This window comes from Bombus huntii, unplaced genomic scaffold (assembly GCF_024542735.1).
Source record: "Bombus huntii isolate Logan2020A unplaced genomic scaffold, iyBomHunt1.1 ctg00000093.1, whole genome shotgun sequence".
In the NCBI taxonomy this organism is placed as follows: Eukaryota; Metazoa; Arthropoda; class Insecta; order Hymenoptera; family Apidae; genus Bombus; species Bombus huntii.
The window spans coordinates 276937-285946 of NW_026099348.1; the positions used below are offsets into that span (position 1 = coordinate 276937).

At 27.3% G+C, this 9010-nt stretch overlaps 1 pseudogene; it reads left to right on the forward strand.

Moving 5' to 3' along the window:
- Positions 1-8071: 8071 nt before the first annotated feature.
- LOC126876790 (cytochrome c oxidase subunit 2-like) lies at positions 8072-8750 on the forward strand (annotated as a pseudogene).
- Positions 8751-9010: the final 260 nt, after the last annotated feature.

Consider the following 9010-nt stretch of genomic DNA (forward strand, 5'->3'; position numbering starts at 1 on the left):
TTTTTAAAAAAATTAATATTTAATATTAATATTGAAAATATTAATCCTAATAAAATTATTTTAAATACAAAATATTTATAAATATAAATTAAATTAATATTTAAATGATAAAAAAATAAATTAAGAATAAATTTTCTTAAAATTAATATTATTTATAAATTAATTAATATAACTCTAATTATAATATAATCTTCTCTTAAATATATTAAATTTATTATATAATTATTTATTATTATAAATATTAATTTTAATTATAAATATTAATATTAAATAAAATTAAATAATTAGAATAATAATTATTTCCTAAACCTCCAACTAAATTAACTCATTTTAATCAATTTATATTTATTAAAATATTTAATCTCAATAAAAATATTAAATTTCTTAAAATATAAAAATTTATAAACTTAAATAAGATAATAATAACAATTACAATTGTAACCTCATTCATTTTTAAATTAAATTTATAATATTAATTTTTTGATGACCAAATTCATAATTTATTCTAACTAATAATGATAGACCTATAACTCCTTCACATACAGAATAAATTAAATAAATTCATCTATTAAAATCAATTAAAATTATATAAAATAAAATAATTGAAATTAAATATTCCAACCCAATTAAAAAATTAAAAAAATAAATATTATTATTTAATAAAATAACTAAAATTATTAAAACAAAATTCAAAATAATAAATTCTAAAATAAATTTAATATTAACCAACTTAAAAAAATTAAATTTCTTAATACAATAATTTTCAAAAATTAATATATATATATATATATATATATATTAAAATATTTATTAAAATATTATTAATTTATATTAAATTATTTTTTTATTAAAATTTTAATTAATAATTAATTCTTTAAAATATTTTATACACACATATACACTCATATATATATATAAATAATCTATATGTCGGAGATAAGAGGACACCGGTGCCTTCCCTCTGAAACCTCGGGAAAATCCATAAAAACGTTGTAATTAAAATCTACAGTTGTAACTAAACGATTTGCCGTCATTCTAACCAATTGTATTTGTTTGAGACTTGTGACAATGAGCTTGGGCTCAAGGCGACAATTAGTCGCCGAACGTGCCCGCGGTCAACGGGACGAACTCTCCATCTAACAAAGGCATTGAGTATTCCTATAGCTCTCCTTAAAAGAAAGATTTGTAGCGGCACGTGGCAGTAAACATTCCAACGGTTTCTGTCCCGTAGCTCGCCACACGCAGATCCTATTCTCCGGGCAGGATGTTTACCAAATGTCGACGCGTCTCCACAGTACGTGATCGGCTAGCCCGAGGACCGTCATAAACACTAATATCTAGTTACCTAAAATCCTTCAACAGATACACAGTCTTTGTCCCAGTTACGGGAAGACAGGAGAGACCTATTTTTCCACGAACGACGTCTCCCACTAGCAACCCTCCCTCAAGGGCAGCTAGCATCCTTTTCTAACTACCGATATGGAGATTGGCCAATTAGCAGCAACTTCAATTTCTCTTACTTTCCGAACGTAGGATGTCCCCGACGAATCCGATGATCTCGTGTCCTTAGACACACCCCGTCATAGTTTTCCTCTGGGGTATCACCGGGTCGGAAAGTCATTCTCTCTTGCGGTCTCATCGACAAAAAAAGAGATTAACGCCAGCGACTATTAACACAGAATCCGACTTAGATCTTTGCGAGTGCGTACGGCTACCGTCCCGTTGTCCGCGGGTTCGTTATTGAACCTAGGATCATTGTCATTAGTTTCTCGAGTATCTAATTACCACGGTTACTTGTCCGGTTCTATGGTAATCGTACACACACACACACACGCACACACATATATATATATTTTTTATTAAAATTTTAATTAATAATTAATCTTTTTATTGTAAATAAAATATTTTTATTTACTAATTTTTTAATAAAAACTAAAATTTTTTAATAAAATTTATATTAATATTTATATATCTTTTATCCTATTTTTATCAATTTTTTATTCTAATTTAAAACTTATTAACAATATTATTATATATATTTTATTTATAAAAAATTTAATTTTAATTAAAATTTTATTCTCTCCGTTTATTACGCCCCAAGGCTTACTGTAGGCCGTGTTCCTAACCGTCGCAAACAGATCGTCTTACATGACCGTCGAGATATACACAAAGTAGCGATAAACGCATAGTTGTCGTCAAGCAGCGAGTTCCAGAAACATCTATTCGCCTTCGGTGCGTTATTTTATCCGCATAAAGAAAGAAGCTGGTATACGTGATCATAGGCGCGAACGGTGGCGTGATCCGAGCGTAGTGGGGGTCGTCTTCCAGAGAAGACAAAGGACCAAATGGAAGGGCAGTCAGTGGCAAATGAGAATTCAAACGGGATGCATCGAAAGGTTCAGACGAATAAAATCAAAGTCGCTTAGTCTAACGAATACATCGAGAAATATCATAAAATCGGGTCAAATTACTGTAACAAACTAATTGTATCATCGTTAAATCATTTGTGACGTATTCATTATAACTTTAAATATCGTTAAATATACACGTTTATATTAACTGTGTTAATTCAAAGTTAAAATCATTTGAACTATCTCTGTTATTCTAAACGAAACAGGGGAACGACTAATTCGCGGCGTCGATTATCATAATCGTAGCAAAAATTTACGTCTCCCGCTCACACGTTTCCCTCGCGATCGCGTCTCTACGCGAACGGTCGTAACATTTGGTCCTTCGAGCCGGATCACGAGCATTGGACGATCAAGTGAACAGAGATACAGCAGTAAATCATACAGTGATACACATGATCACATCATCATCAGCATCGCAGCAACCGTTAGCGGCGAACCTCGCGCCAACAACTAGAGGGTCAACTTCCGCAAGGAAATGTCTTACACGTCAAATCAGACACGCACGGTGACGAGCAACGTTTCAATTCGCGACAACAAGGTATGCTCGTTCATTGTATTGTCTTTACAATCCGCTATAACATTTTTTTCATCTTTATTTTTACACTGCGATTTAAGGCAAGAAAAATGATTGAAAGTTTCTTTTGTTCTTGTTTCAAATCATTTTTCCTTCTTAAAAAGGATTTTAAGAAAGATAAAAAATATATTTTTCTCAAAGTATGATAGCGTTTGTGATAGATCATGTATGATCTTGTCCTTTCTTTGCAATGCTATATCTAGTGTCCTTAAATGTTCCATATCTTTTCATTTACTTATACTCTCATCTTATTCTTCTGGTCTGAAAGTATAACTGTTACAGCTTTTAATGGTGTTTTGTTTTTATCTCTTGAATATGAGGTGGAATGGTGTAATAGGTACTGAAGTACACTAGGTGATATTTAACCAATAATGCAAATAACATCGGCTGATTCTTAACGTCGATAAACAATAGCGTCGTTCGGTTGATTTCTCGATAAAAGCGTACCCGTTTCTTTTCGTCTTTCGCGTCTCACGGCTCGTGGTCGAATGTGCTTATTTTTTCGACCGAACTGATTCTTTTTCCATTGCCCATCGATATCATCATCCCCACTGACGTGCGTTCGTTATAAGTGCCCTCGTGGCTGGCGCCTGTATGCCCTTCGGCTGAAGAGAAATTCGGCTGAAGGAGCGTGAAGATATCGATGACAGATTGAGTGCGTCGTGTCGCGTTTCGACGGCGTAGCGTAGCGCTTTGTATCGCGGAGCCGTTGGAAAGTTCCATAGTCCTTGTCGCCACAGTACCCCCTTACCAGTGATAACGCTACGTAAATAAAAGAATATATGGATATTACGAAGTAGCGTGCGCGTTGGCCGGTTCTTAACACTTATCCGAAACCTGCCTGAAACCGATCGGGAAATCGGACTCTTCGCCCAGACCGCGTAACGTATCTATTCCGGGTATTTTCTCCGTTTGTCGTTTGGTTATTGGCGTTCGCCCTGCTTTCGTCGCGGACATTCGTTTGGTCTACCGGAATTAGCACGTTGCGAGTCTCGGCGGACCTTTGTTCGAGGTCTTCGGGAATGACAAACGCAGGCTTCAAGCGATCTATGGAAACCGTTACGTCGCGATTATTTATTTTTACCGTATATGTCTTATCACCTCTCTGTATGACTTTATACGGTGCATCGTACGGTGGCTGTAGTAATGGTCCTCCAATCGCGTCGTGGCGCACGAATACGTATGGCGACGTCTCTAATTCCTTGAAGACGAAAATTTTCTTTTCGCCGTGGCGAGTAATCGGGTGTGGTCTGACCCTCTCCATGCGTTCTCTCAGCCGGTTCGCGTATTCCAAGTTGGCCCGTTGACTAGTTGGCAAAAAGAATTCCGCCGGCAGACGTATGCCGGTGCCGTAAATCATTTCGGCCGCCGTTGCGTTTAGGTCCTCCTTTATCGCGGTTCTTATACCTAATAAGACGATCGGGAGAATTCCGACCCAGTTGCTCGTGTCGTGGCATTTGATCGCCGCCTTTAATTGTCTGTGTAGGCGTTCTACCATCCCGTTAGACGCTGGATGGTAGGCCGTTGTACGCAAATGTTTGACGCCGAGCAACCGCTAGCGTTCCGAACGTTCCGACGGGCGAGGATACGTGTCTGGTGACTTTGTTGCGCTGACACGGTATGCATTGTCGTGTCCACGTTCGGCAATCTTTATTTACCGACGGCCAGACGAAGCGCGTCGCTACCAATTTTCGCGTAGCTCGCATCCCCGGGTGGGAAAGTCCATGTAGCGCTTGGAATACGGTGCGGCGTAACGGTTCCGGTACGTACGGTCGCACGGTCTCGGTTTTAATATCGCAGTATAACTCGACGTTGTGATCGGGAAATCGTACTTTTCTCAGCTGCAACGCGCTCGAGCCAGCATTGATAATTTTGCGTAGCTCGCTATCCTTTTCTTGCGCTGCAGCTAGCGTATGGTGATCTATTGGTTTTCCGATCGCTTCGATGCGAGATAGAGTATCGGCTACGTTATTTTCTACCCCTTTTATGTGACGGATATCCGTCGTAAACTGTCCGACGTAGTCCAGATGTCGAAACTGTCTCGGCGAACACTTATCGAGGTTCTACAAACATTGTGGCCTTTTTCCTACTTAGTTCGGTAATTTTCAATTTTAAGGTGTTGAACAATTTCGTTTCGTTGTAATTTAAGATTTGTTAACGAGCACTTTTCACAAACTGACCGCTGTTACTTATTTATATATATATATATATATATCAATTAATTATTAACAATTTGGGTATTAGCTAATAAAAAAATATAATAATTAAATTGCATTTAATAGTAATTTTTAAAATATATCTAACTTTTTATAAATAATTGAATAATTTTTATTCCTATAAATTAACTATATAATTCTAAAATTATTATTAAATTACAATTTAATAAATTTAATTATATTTTAAAAATTAAATTTATAAACTATATAATAAGCTAAATTAAGCTTATAGGTTCATACCCTATCGATAAATTCAAAAAGTTTTATATAAAATATAAAAATATAAGTAATATGTCTGATAAAAGATATATTTTGATAAAATATTTATGTATATAATTAAATTATACTATTACTATTTATATAATAAGTTAAAAACTAATAGAAATTTTTCTATATAAATTTTATTTTTATATACAATATTTAATTTTTTCAAAAAAAAAAAAAAAAAAAAAAAAAAAAAAAAAAAAAAAAAAAAAAAATATTTTTTATAATAAAATATATATATTCTCTTATTTATCAGTAATTATTTTATTTTTTATTATATTAAATTCATCAAGAATTTACATTAAATGATTATCAATAGAATTTTCAACAATTATTTTAATTAGAATAATTAATATTAAATCAAATAATAAAATTGTTAGAATCATATATTTTATAATATCATCAATTCCAAGATTATTAATTATTATTATTATTTCTTTAAATTATACACAAATTTTTATTTTTAAAAATTATATAATTAATTTTCTAATAAATTTATCTATATTTTTAAAAATTGGTTTATTTCCGTTTTGTTTTTGAATAATTTATATTTATAATATATCTTCATGAAATCAAATTTTAATTATTTCAACATTTATAAAATTTATTCCAATTTATTTTTTTTCTTCAATAACTTTCATTACACCATATCTAATTCTTACTTTATTTATTAATAATACATTCATTGCTTTATATACAAATATACAACTTCTCTATAAAAAAATTATTTGGATGTTCATCAATTTTTAATTCATTATTTTTTTATTTTATTCTTCATACTCATAAAAACTTATTCATATTATTAATTCTAATTTATTTATGTATATTTTCAACTTTAATATATTTTTTTAATTTTTATAATGTAAATAATTTAAATTTTAGAAATTTTTCAATATATTCATATTTTATTATTTATATATTCCTCTTTACCATTATTTTTTTCATTTATATTCAAATGAGAATTTATTTATAATTTAAATTTAAATTTAAGAAACAATTTAATAATTTTGTTATTATTAACAAGAATAATTATAATATGAAATTATTTCATTTTACTAAAATATATTTTATTAAAATTTAAATTTAGTAAAATAATTATACATTTTGAAATTTTTCATATAAAAATCTACATTCTAATTACAATTTTATTTTTTCTTTTATATTTATTTTATTTAATTTAATACAAATATTATTAATTTAATCTTTAAATTTGCAATTTAATATTTTTCTTAAACTATATTAAATATTATAAAATAAATTTTAAAATAGTATTAAAAAATTTTTAATTTTTCTAAATAAATATACAGTTTATTTCTTTTTCAGACATAATACTTTATTATTTAAAAATTTTTAAATTAATTTTTAAAATTTTATTTAATTTAATTAAATTAAAATTATTATAATTATAATTAAACATTTAATTAATTAATTTATATTAAATTAATATTTAAGATTTCATGTTAAATAAACTATTAATCTTCAAAATTAATTATATAAATTTTATATTTATAAATCTTAATAAAAAAAATGATTAATATCAACTAATCATAAAAACATTGGAATAATATATTTTATTTTTGCAATATGATCAGGAATAATTGGATCTTCAATAAGATTATTAATTCGAATAGAACTTAGTCATCCTGGAATGCGAATAATTTATGCTATATTAGGAATTGGATTCCTAGGATTTATTGTATGAGCTCATCATATATTTACCGTTGGATTAGATGTTGATACTCGAGCTTATTTTACATCAGCAACAATAATTATTGCTGTTCCTACAGGAATTAAAGTATTTAGATGATTAGCAACTTATCATGGTTCAAAAATAAATTTTAATATTACAATCATTTGATCTATTGGTTTTATTTTAATATTTACAATTGGAGGATTAACAGGAGTAATATTATCTAATTCATCAATTGATATTATTTTACATGATACTTATTATGTAATAGGACATTTTCATTATGTACTATCAATAGGAGCAGTTTTTGTTATTATTACTAGATTTATTCATTGATACCCAATAATTACAGGTCTAATATTAAATCAAAAATGATTAAAAATTCAATTTATTATAATATTTATTGGTGTAAATATAACTTTTTTCCCTCAACATTTTTTAGGCTTAATATCTATACCACGACGATATTCAGATTATCCTGATTCTTATTATTGTTGAAATTTAATTTCATCAATTGGAGCAATAATTTCGATAAATAGAATATTATTTTTCATTTTTATTATTTTTGAAAGATTAATTTCAAAACGATTAGTTATATTTAAATTTCATCAATCTTCTTTAGAATGATTAAACAATTATCCTCCCTTAGATCATTCACTAATTGAAATTCCTTTAATTATAAATAATAAAATTAAAAATATTTTTAATAATTAAAATTTAAAAATTTATTAATAAATAATATATATATATATATATATATATATATATATATATATATATATAATTATTAATATGGCAGATTAGTGCTTTGAATTTAAAATTCAATTATAAAGATTTTTATCTTTTATTAATAAATTAATTTAATAAAATTATATAATGAATTTCAAATTCAAATAAATTTTAATTATTAAAAATTTCTACATGAAATATATTTACATTTCAAGATTCAAATTCTTTTTATTCTGATAATTTAATTTCCTTTCATAATTTAACTATAATAATAATAATTATTATTATTTCTTTAACAACATTTTTTATTATAGATTTTATATATAATAATTATTTAAATCTAACTCTTTTAAAAAATCATACAATTGAAATTATTTGAACTTTATCTCCTATAATTATTTTAATAATTATTTGTTTTCCATCTTTAAAAATTTTATATTATATCGATGAAATTGTAAATCCTCATTTTTCTATTAAAGCTATTGGCCATCAATGATATTGATCTTATGAATATCCAGAATTTAATAATTATGAATTTGATTCATATATATTAAATTATGAACTAATAAATCAATTTCGATTATTAGAAACTGATAATCGATTAATTATTCCATTTAAAATTTCTATACGAATAATTATTTCTTCATTAGATGTTATTCATTCATGAACTATTCCATCATTAGGAATTAAAGTAGATGCTATTCCTGGTCGAATTAATCAATTAAATTTATTTTGTATCCGTCCAGGAATTTATTTTGGACAATGCTCTGAAATTTGTGGAATAAATCATAGATTTATACCTATTATATTAGAAAGAACTTCTTATGAATTATTTATAAATTGAATTAAAAATAAAATTTGAAAAATTAGTTAATTTAAATAACTTTAGATTATCATTCTAAAATTAATATTTTATTATTATTTTTCTATCATTAGATGTCTGAAATAAAGAATTGATCTTTTAAATCAATTATAGTAATTAAAATTTACTTCTAATGAATACCACAAATAATACCTATTAATTGATTAGTTATCTTTATAATATGTTTAATATGTTTATTTACTATTATAATTTTAAGAAATTCATTTTTATTATATATTATCATAAAAAATATTTATAATATAA